This window comes from Cryptomeria japonica, chromosome 5 (assembly GCF_030272615.1).
Source record: "Cryptomeria japonica chromosome 5, Sugi_1.0, whole genome shotgun sequence".
Lineage (NCBI taxonomy): Eukaryota > Viridiplantae > Streptophyta > Pinopsida > Cupressales > Cupressaceae > Cryptomeria > Cryptomeria japonica.
This window is the reverse complement of record NC_081409.1, coordinates 564,700,313-564,712,431: the sequence shown is the minus strand read 5'-3', so window position 1 is coordinate 564,712,431 and position 12,119 is coordinate 564,700,313.

The window sequence follows — 12,119 nt, the reverse complement described above, 5'->3', positions numbered from 1 at the left end:
CAATTTTTTTTTCAATAATTGACATCTAGTTTTCTATATTTAAAATTTTAAACTTCTTATCATTGTTAAAAAAAATCATAAAAAATAAATATTTATTAAATATATTTAAAAAAAAAAATTGTAATTATGAAATGGTAGAGTTTTTAAAAATATCTTTGTTTTTTATTTTATATTTATACATTATCTAAAACTTATAATTTTGATGAGGGCATATTTCATTTTATATGGTGTTAATTTTAAAAATATTAAACTTATAATTAATATTAATATTTTAACATGTGAATGGTTGCCAAATTTAAGCTAAAAGATAAAAGTTAATATTAACACACTCATGCCATTTCACTCTACCCCTTGTTGCCATTGTAGAATGCCTCTTGACATTACTAATTAATTGAATTAAATTAAATTAAATAACTTATTTTAAGTTAATTAAAATTAAATAATTATTTAAAAATTTAAAAATAAATTAAATTATAATTAAATAAAATAAAATAAATTAAATTAAATAACTTAAATAATTAAAATTAAATTGAAAATAAAAAATGGTGAGCGTAAGAGTAAGGGTAGGTGCAGGCGTAGGTTTAAATAGCGAGAAAGATTGGAGAGCAGGTGAATTTGGAGGAAGATGGTGGACTGCATCAAAGGAGAAAGATTTAAGAAAATTGGTGTAGAATAATTGCAAGCAAAAGTATCACATGCCACAATGGGTGTATGACAGTGGTTGATGGGTGGACAAGAGCATCGCTCACAATCAAGCATGGAATCCAAGAGTGAAATTATGCAGGGCATGGGGCATTTATTCCTTACTCCATTGGCAATAATGAAATTCAACTGGCATGGTTTCAAGAATGAATGCAATGGCACTAGATAATCAAAAGTGGAGAAGCAGGATAGCTAGACCCTTGCCTAATCTGGTTCAGAGGAATGGGTGGCTCGGGAAAGGTTATAAGCAAAAAATTGTGAATGATGGACCTAATAGGAGCAGGGATGCAAGCGACAATCAGTCGGTGGGAGTACAACATAGAAGGGCTACGCTTGCACCCAAAGGAGCTACCTAGGGAGCCAAAAGAAAATAGATTCCAAAGAAAAATCCACAAGATGGCACGTTATTTAGCCCCTCAAACAATAGAAGTAAAGTTATAACAATTGTTGCGAGTTACCTGAAACCCCGATGGGATCATCTCGATGTGTGTGGGATCCTTGTGAAGTGGACGGGGGATGATGCTTCAAAATATCGAATCCATGATTGTTTACCAATTATTTTGAGGGTCAGGTACGTGCTAAAGCCTTGGATAACAATTTTTTTTTGCTTGATTGCGTCGATTAGAAATTAAAGAAGAAAATTCTATATGGGGAGCCTTTTTTTTTATGGTTTATGCTTCTATAAAATAAATTGGGAATCAAACTTTAATTCTGATAAGCATATCCCTTAGAAAATTTACACTGGATTAAGGTACCAAATCTGCCCTTTGAGTACTGGAGTGAAGAAACCCTAGGAAAAATAGGAGAAACCTTAGGAACATTTATTGGTTTCAAAGAACATTTTTTCCTTGGTAGATCAGATGAAGTCAAGGTCTTGGTAGAAATTAACACGAACTTGAGATATCTAGATAACCTGGAAATCCTCATAGATAAGGGAAAATGGTTTCAAAAGATAATTGTGGATAATAAAAGTGGCAAATGCATTCTGAGAAAAGGATATATAGCGAGTTGTTCTAAAGGAATGGTCAAGGCAGTCGATCTCTCCTTTGTTGCACCGGATGGTCCCAATTTGATCCAACTAGTGAGAGAATTTTTTAACACTAGGTTCTTATAATAAGGAAACCTAGGAGGATGATGGAAATAAAAAATTAAGGTCAGTGAGAGAGTTCGCAAGTGACACAATGGAAAAGGAATTGGTTTTGGCAAGGCCAGACCAGGATAATCTTAGAATCTTAATGAAGGACATATAAGCTTTAAGAAAAGAGGTCAGGGATAATCTGCTAGCCTAATTTGATTAAGTGCAAAACCCTTGTGGGTGTTCGAATAAGCTTTAAGGGTTTGGTTGTACCTGATATATCCAATGTGGGATTGAATCCATTTGATATGGTGGAGGTTGGCCAAATAAGTGATGTAAGGAAAGATATTCTAGTAATCAATGAGTGCTTCAGTATTTGATCCTCTAGGATACCTTTTAGAGAGGAGGAAATAGCAGAGAAATAGAGGTTAATCCAGAAGATAATGGAATTAGATGACCAAGAGCTTTAGGAGGGGGGGGGAGGAAGTCTTTGAAACAAACCAAGTTGTAAAGGTTTCAGAGGCAATGGATGTGGATCATGGTATATCACAAAGTGCAACTAATCGAGCAAGTTTCCTCATTGTGGAAAGATCACTGGTATTAGAAGTGGTAGGAAGTCTCCATAGGAATTAAGATCAAAAGATGGTAAGGTAGAGGGTCGAGCCAAGATTACATCACTCCTAGAACTAGGGAAGGGAACTCCCCTTCCCTAGGGGCCATGGTGCAGGAGCACCTGATAGACTATATGCCTCTATGAGGCCATCTTGTTATTTTTGGTTGAGTTATAGGTTTTGATCATGTAATAAGGTCATTTTAAGACCATTTATGTATGTTTTGATTCATGATAGGTCATTAGGGGGTATTTTGTGAAAGTTGTCAAATCTTGTAAATGTTGTCAAATTGTAAAATTGCAAAAATGGGAATATGAAAAGTCATAAGTTGTAAACGAGGAAAGTTGATTGGTTGTAAAAATTGGAATTGGTTGCAAAGGCATAAATATGGCCTCCCAATTTGAACTTATGTGTGGAAGAAGTTTGGTAATGGAAGAAAACTTGTTTTGAAGCCATCGCATACTAGTTTTCTGTGTTGTTTATTTCTACAAATAGTCTACTATTTTGTTTGGTACGACCTGGTATAGAATGATACATATCTAAACCTTATATGGTTGGAAAGATAAATTAAATATTTTCATTTTATTTTGGTTTGGTGAATAATTATATGAAGATTTGCAGAAGTTATGATCATTTTTGTAAGTGTAGGTATGAATTTGCCCCAGGGTTACCAGTTTTGGAATTTTTTTGATAACTTTACTTCCCATCGTTGGATCTTACTAATAATTGGAGGAAAAGTCTGTATCTAGGTTTTCTTAAATCTCATTGAAGCAATTTTCTTAATTATTTGTTTTGAAAAAGTAGTGAGTGATTGTTTGTCTGGTTTCTTCATGTTTTACAAAAAAATAGGCCTAATTAGAAGGACAATCAATTTTTGAGGGGTTATGTACAAAACAACCTACCATGGTTTTGAGATATGTTAAATAAAACACCAATGGGTATCTGAAACTACTTTTTTATTTTTGTTATAATTTTGACCTTGAAAGTTATGAAGAAAAGACATCGTTTGGAAGACTACTAGCTAGTTGAAGGCTTGTAAGAGAAACCCACCCTTTTGTGTGTTTTGGGCATTGACGTATTGGTTAATTTAGAGTGTTTTTATCTTGTTAACCTTACCTATGCATCAATTGGTATCAAAGCCCAAATATCTGGGCAAGTGAAGAAGTTTTGGAGTTTTGTGTTTGTCTTTTGCAGGTTGAAGAGAGAACCTGGATGCCAAGAGACTATGCCCAGCGAAAAGAAAGACATAGGCCCAAGGTGAGGTATCAAAGACAAGTGGAAGCAAGGTGAAAGAGACTTGTTTGAAGAAGGATAAATGTATTTTTTGAATAGATACTTGCACGATGAGGGTTGATCAAAGAAGATATAAGAAAAGAAAAGAGAGGAAAGTGAGATGAAGAAGGAAAAAGAGAAGGAAAGGCAATTAGATGTTGAACAAGAGTTGAGAGAGTTGAGGAAAGCCTTGGAAGAAATGGGAAAAAGACATGAACTTGAGATGCGATAGTTGCTTGTGAGAGAAAACCAATTGCATGGTTGGCATTTACCAATCAAAAAGAAGGTTACATGACCTATTAGAAAGATTGTTCAAAGAAGGAAGAGACAAGCAAGACCAACATCAATAAGGAAGAGGTAAGAAATGAAATGGTAAGTATACCTATGACTATTTTGACATCAAGCATTGAAAAAGACAAGGTAAACATAGCAGTGGATGAGTCTCCATGCCATTTTCAGTTATTTGAGTCTAATGTTCAAGATGAGCAAGTGGAAAGGCATGTTGATGTTGATATAAATGATCAAGTTGGTGTTGATAATAAGTTTCTAGTGAAGATGTTACAAATTTATTTGTTAATGAGGTATATGAAGATTTTCAAGGGTATTATTCAGATTGTGCTAATGGTGAATATGTTTCTCTTTGTATGATGAAGACATAAATGATGATGCTATTGAGGTATATGCACAAGAAATAGAATTTTGGAACTTGAAAGCTGAAAGGATGCTGAATAGGAGATGGTATAAGAAAAAGAAGAGGAAGAAGGACCTAGGGACAAATGAAAAGATGAATTGGAAGACCAAGAAGAAGGAGCATATGCGCATTTAAGAGGACTTGAATTTTCTTTTCTCTGGGAGTTTGGTGCAGGAGCACCTAATAGACTATATGCCTCCATGAGGCCATTTTGTTATTTTGGGTTGAGTTATAGGTTTTGATCATGTAATAAAGTAATTTGAGGATAATTTATGTATGTTTTCATTCACGATAGGTCATTAGGGGGTATTTTGTGAAAGTTGTCAAATCCTGTAAATGTTGTCAAATTGTAAAATTGTAAAAATGCAAGAATGGGAATATGAAGAGTCATAAGTTGTAAATGAGGGAAGTTGGTTGGTTGTAAAAATTGGAATTGGTTGCAAAGGAATAAATATGGCCTCCCAATTAAAACTGATGTGTGGAAGAAGTTTGGAAATGGAAGAAAACTTGTTTTGAAGCCATTGCATACTAGTTTTCTGTGTGTTTTTTTTCTTTTTCTTTTTCTTTCTGCAAATAGTCTACTATTTTGTTTTGTACGGCCTGGTACAAAATTATAAAGATCTAAAACTTATATAGTTGGAAAGATAAATGAACCACCTTTAATTTTATTTTTGTTTGGTTCAATTTTATGAATATTTGTAGAAGTTATGATCATTTTTGTAAGTGCAGGTTTGAATCTGCCCTAGGGTTACCAGTTTTGGAAAAACTTTGATAACTTTACTTCCCACCATTGGATCTTGCTAAGAATTGGAGGGAAAGTCTGTATATATATTTTATTCAATCTCATGGAAGATATTTTATTAATTATTTGTTTTGAAAAAGTTATGAGTGTCTGTTTGTTTGATTTCTTCATGTTTTGCAAAAAATTAGGCCTAATTGGAAAAATGATAGTCAATTTTTGAGGGTTTTCATACAAAACAACCTACCTTGGTTTTTAGATATGTTAAATAAAAAAAAAATGGATATCTAAAAATACTTTTACATTTTTTTTTTGTCATATTGGCCTTGAAATTTATGAAGAAAAGATACCGTTTGGAAGGCTACTAGCTAGTTGAAGGCTTGTATGAGAAACCCACCCTTTTGTGTGTTTTGGGTATAGAGTTCTAGGTTAATTTAGAGTGTTTTTATCTTATTAACCTTACCTCTACATCAAGACATGAGGCTCTTAACGTGGAATAATATGGGCCTAAGCACCCCTAACAAGCAACACTTGGTCAAGCACAAGTGTTTTGTGATTAATGCTAATTTGGTATTAATTCAAGAGACCAAAATGACCAAGGAAAAGGTACATTCATACATAAAAAATCCTCAAAAATTGGAAAGGCGAAGCATCTCATGCAGAAGGTGCCTTTGAAGGATTAGCTATTGTCTGGAAGAGCAGTGTGGTGGTCTTTGATATGATAGAAGCAATAATATTTTGGATGGCTAGTAGGATTCAAAGCATCAACTCTAGTTTGAAGTTTATTATTGTTAATGTATACAGGCCCATCCTGAATGTTAAAAAAAGAGAAGTTTGGGCATAATTAGATAATTTCATTTTGAATATCTCAATGACACAGATAATTTTTGGAGTTGATTTTAATGTGATCCTTCATATATCAAATAGGTTTGGTGGTATTCTTGGGCTGGGCCAATCACATGTGGAGTTTAAGGAGTCGGTGGGAAGAAATGATCTCCTAGAGATAGCTACAAAACAAGGGAAATTCACTTGGAATAATAGAAGAGTGGGATTTAGTTATATTGTTGAAAAATTGGACAGATTCTTTCTATATGGGGACCTTGCAACACTAAATCAAGATTTGAGAGCTACCATCATACCATGCTCAAGCTCAGATCATTATCTAGTGGCTTTGGACTTTTTTGGGGAAGCCAAACTGTTCAGATGCCCCTTTAGATTTGAGAAAATATGGATGAGAGATAAGGATTTCTTTTCCAATGTTAGCCAGTGGTGAACAGAGGGGTAGTTCTTGGGCTCCAAGTTGTTTTGTGTAGTTTCAAAATTGAAGAGTGTTAAGCAAAAGTTATTGGAATGGAATAGAGAGCATTTAAAAGATATTTTTAAAGAGAAGCTTAGGATTGAGGAGGAGTTGGGGCAACTTAATGAGTAGGTTATTGCTGAGGGAATGGACCGGAGGAAAAAAGGCTCCTATCAGAGTATGAAGATATTTTGGCCAAAGAGGACATTCATTAGAGACAAAAATCTTGATAAGTTTGGTTGGATGCAGGGGATAAAAACAATAAATTCTTTCATAATACCACAAAATAGAGGCGATCACATAATAGAATCATCAAAATTTTAAAAAGAGAGGGTAACTATATTGAGGAACCTAAGAAAATTGTTGGAAGTGCGGTTAAATACTTTCAAGATATCCTTAATAACTACGAGGGTTTAGATCAAAGACATTAGGAATACATTATAAGAAATATTCCCCTTCTAGTGAGAGAAGATCATAATTATATGTTGAATGAGAAATTTTCAAAGGAGGAGGTGGAGCTCACACTCAATCAAATGCACCTAGACAAGGCCTCTAGATTGGATGGGTTTCCCACATATTTTTTTCAAAAATACTGGCAAATAATTGGGGAGCAGGTGATAGAGGTGCTGGAAGTGGCAAGACATGCTGGTAGGTTCCTCAGGGAGATCAACAATACATTCATAACATTGATCCCCAAAAAGGAGAATATAAAAAACTGGGGTGACTTTCAACCAATATCTTTGTGCAATGCACTATACAAATTGATGGCCAAAATTACGGCTAACAACCTTAAAATAATTTTGCCAATGATCATTTCAAAAGAGCAAACTGGCTTTGTCCCAAACAAATCCATTTTAGATGGTGTCATCATAGCCCAAGAGGAAATTCATTCAATTCATATTAATAATATTCTAAGTATGCTCATCAAACTTGACATAAAAAAAGCTTATGATAAAGCTGACTAGAGATTCCTTTGCAAATGTCTTGTGGCATTTGGTTTTAGTAATCAATGGGTTAATTGGACATATAGCTGCATTTTGAGCCCTAGATTTTTAGTCCTAGTAAGCAATGCTCTAGAGGGGTTTTTTGAGGCATCTAGAGTTTTAAGACAGGGGGATCTTCTCTCCCCTTTTCTTTTTATAATAATGGTGGAAGCCTTAGGTATATCAATCACACAACCTAGGATAAGGGGGAAGTTCAAATGCATCAGGATTTCCAATGGACTGGATCTCCTAACTCATCAACAATTTGTAGACGACACCTTACTTATAGGGGCTAGGAAGTGGAATGAGGCCAGACAACCCGAAGCTTTGTTAGACAAATATGACAAAGCATTAGGACAAAGTGTAAGTAAAGATAAATAAACTATCTATTTTTTTAATACTGATGAGAGAACTGAAGCAAATATTTATCGTATTTTAGGATATAATATAGGCAAGTTCTGTTGTCCCGGCTTAGGTATCTCATTAGACAAAAGGTTTAGAAATAAGAAGCTATGGGACACTCTCAAGGAAAATATGGAAAAATGGTTGTCATCTTAGAAGGGTAAGTGGTTGTCATGGGCTGGTAGACTGGTATTGTTGAAAATCATCCTATCAACGTTGCCCATATATCTATTTTCTTGCTTAGCTCTTCCCTGTGGAGTAATTAGAACATAGTTCAGTGCATGAGAAAATTTTATTAGCAAGGGCTTGAAGAAAAAAAGAAGTTTTCTATGATCTCATGGAAAAAGATGTGTAGAGCTGATGATGAGGGGGGTGTAGGAATTTAGAATCTAATTTGGTAGAACAAGGCCTTGGGAGCCAAACTTGCTTGGAAAATGTACACACATCCTCAACTAAAATGGATCAAAATCTTACGAAATAAATATCTAGGTAGTGAGGAGCCCAACAACATATTTTGATCTGAGACCCCTCCCAAGGGTTCAAAGGTATAGAACTTCATCTTAGATTGTAGACTAGTCATCCAAAAGCTTCTTTCTTGGGATACTGTAGAGGGTCGATCAACCCTATTTTGGGAAGACTCCTGGGGGGGCTATCCTACCATAGACAAGCCAATGAATACAAATAGAATCAAACCTTATTTGAAACAACATTGGGGAGCCTTTGTCAGAGATTATGTGAATCTTGAGGAGGATCCCTTATTTCGTGGGTGGAACTAGAAAGAGATGGGTGGATTATAGGTTAATGAAGATGATCTTGGAGAACTAAGACAAATTTTGAAAGATAGAGTAATTAACTCATAACAAGATCAAACCAACTGGTTTGGGCGAAATACAAATCGATTCAATATAATACCAAAGACGGTTATAAGGCAATAAGTACAAATAATAAATTGGAGGTTCTCATTCTTCCAATGAAACCGCATTGGGATAAACAGTTTTTGCATTTAAGCAAGGGTATTTGCATGGGCAGCCATTCAAGGAAGGATATTGATGGCATGATTCTTCAAGAGAGTGGGTTATGAAGGCCCTTCTAGATGCATGCTTTTCTTGAGGGTGGAAGAGTAAGTCAATCATATTCTCTTGGGTTGTCCTTATGCTCAACAATGTTGGCAATGGTTATGTGCAAAGTTTGGTTGGACAACAGTCCTTCCTAATGACATCCTCTCCCTATTCACAAGTTGTTCGGATCTTTATAAAAAAAAACCTTTTTTTATAACCTATAGTTATGTAGACCTTCAATTTTAATATAGGAGCTCTGGAAGGAAAGGAATAGATGAATCTTCAAGGAAACTCAAATGGAGGTTGAGAAGTTGTGGGCTAAAATAGGAGCCTCTATTGTTGAATGGGATAATCAAGCTAGGAAAAAATGATTTGGTCGAAAAATTCTTGCATTTTTTGGTCTGGGAGGCATGGAAAGTAATTTGATGAGAGCATAGGCAAGATGGACTCTCCCCAAATATGGATGGTATAAATTGAATTTTGATGGGGCAACCCATGGAAATATAGGGGGTGGCCTAGGTAGGTTGCATAGTTTATGATTGGGAAGCTCAGTTAGTGGTAGATATGGATTCTTCATTGGGTGTCTCAACCAATAATGAAGTTGGAATTTAGGCCCTTGTCAATGGTTTAATCTTGTGCAAGAAGATAGGGATAAAAAAGTTGATATATAAGGTAACTTTGCATTGGTGGTTAATATATTAATATTAAGGACTAAAAGCACCTTGAATTGAAAACTAAATGGCTTGCTTGAGCGAGGCCTAGTTGACAATTTCAATGATTTCACCATCAACCATATCTATAGTGAAATTAACCAGGAAGTGGATAAATTGGTTAATTTGGGAGCAGATGGGAAAAACCATAGAATCATTTGAGGAATGGATTTAGCCTCGTAGCAAAGATATGGTGTGCCACATGGCAAGATTAAAAGTGATCATTTTTTCTTATGGTATAGTTGGCATGATCACTTCAATTGAGTCAGTTTAAATCCTTGGTGACTCAACATGATCACACATGTACTTCAAATGTGGATGAAACTTTGAAATGTGGTCATTTCAAGTTTCATGCTTAAGATAGAATTACACTCCTAACAATACTTCATCGAGTAGGCGACAAAATACAGTAGGCAAATAAGCTTATTTAATCTTCAGTATGACACTTAATTCGTGGGAGGAAATAACGGCTCTGTATAATGATGATATTTGTAGTGATTTCAGAAATTGTGATTGAGAGACTTGACATTTTCATTTCATGTGAGTTAGTGGAATTTTGGGTTGTTAGATTTAAGAAGGGTTTGCCTTTAGCATTTCTACACAAGTTATTTTTTGTGAATATTTGCTTCTCTTCTTGCGAATCTTTACGTCTCACATCATGTAGCGTTAGATGTCTTTTATAAGGGAGATTAAACACAAGCGTTGGCGTGAACTCCTCAACCCAATTGATGATTTTGTGATTCATGTGTTAAGTAGATCATTGGTGAAGAATGCATCATGATGAATAATTTATACAAAGTGAATTGCGATATCCCAATGGTATTTGTGTCCATCCTTCTGGTAATAGGTGAATCTAAGTTCATGGCTCTGCAATTATTTCGTGGAATGTTCAATGAAGAGTTTCTTGGCGGTTTGAACCTTGTAGTGGGGAATATAGATGAGAACCTTATGGTTCCTTACCCGGTGGATTACTATGCCCAAAGTGGACCAAGAGATGTCGCCGTGACAACAATGTGGTGGCAAAATGCCCTATTCTCTCTATGCATGATGCAAGTTTTTTCGAGGAAAGGAAGCCCATTATTGCAAGAAATATTGATTTCTTACAGAAATGGCTTGGTTTGAAGGCAACCAGAGGTGAGGATTGGTGAAAGGAGTACTTGATTGTAGAAGGGTATGATCCATTAGTGATCAAGGAATGTGGTGTGGAATTATAATAGGAGGAAGGAAGATTCGTTGAGCCTAAGAGGTCTGCCATGGAGACGAAGAGAGGCCCTAGACTGGCTATTGAGACGACAGGGACTTTCTCTTCTCTTGAGAGGCAGACCTTATTCCACATGGTGAATGCATCTTTTTGGACTAGAGCCTACTTGGGCAGAAGAAAAAGAGTAGATGGTAATGATCCTATACAGTTTCAGCGTCAAATATGTTTTGGTTATGCATGGATTTTGGGTTCTCTTCCATATTTTAGATAGATAGCTGTAGTCCACTGCAAAGGATTTTGATCTTAACCCCAGAATATGATTTTGTAGCTTAACTCGGTCTCTAATGTTAATAATTTACTATTCGGTTAGTTCATGCTAAATCTCTCCTCCATTTTTTGTCCATTGGAGGATATATGGTGAATATGTATTTACAGTGGTATGGTGGTGACCCTATGCCATTTTGTAAATGGTTAGGTAGTATGGTGGTCTAGCCTGGAGCACAACTCGACCTTGTTATCATACTTATGTACTTGTTCTGATTATTAATACAATATCGACATATGCCGATTATATAACTTAAATGAATTAAATTAAATAACTAAAATAAATTAAATTGAATAGCCAAATTATTGTTGATAACTAATGCTCAATTTAAGTTTGACCACAAGTGAAACCCATGCTCCTGCCATGCAAATCTATCTTCAACAATGCATAATTTTTTTTTAGTTAGATCTATAGTTTTAGTTTAGAATATTTCAGTCTTATATTAATTTTTTGATCTGTTGTTATAGTTTTTTAATCTTCAAAATAAATTCCTATATTTAGTTTCTCAAGTTTAGTAATTTGTTTATTCCTTAAAGGCTATAAATTGCTTTTTTGATGAAAGAATTCTATATATATTCCTTTAACCTATGTGCTTTTTGTTTAAATTAAATTAAATTAAATTACTTAATTAAATTAAATTAAATAATTGAAATGAAATTTAAATTAAATTAAATAACTTAAATGAAACAAATTAAATAATTAAAATAAAATAAATTGAATAGCCAACTTATTGTTGATAACTAAAGCTCAATCTGAGTTTGACCACAAGTGAAACCCTTACTCTTGCCATGCAAATCTCTCTTCAATAATGCATAATTTTTTCATAGTTAGATATGTAGTTCTAAATAGTCTAGAATATTTTAGTCTTATATTAATTTTTTTGATCTGTTGTTATAGTTTTTTGAATAATATATGCAAAATTTCATGAATAGTTATCTTCAAAATAAATTCCTATATTTAGTTTTTCAAGTTCAACAATTTATTTGTTCATTGAAGGCTACAAATTTATTTTTTTGAAGATAAAGAATTCTATATATATATATATCCATTCAA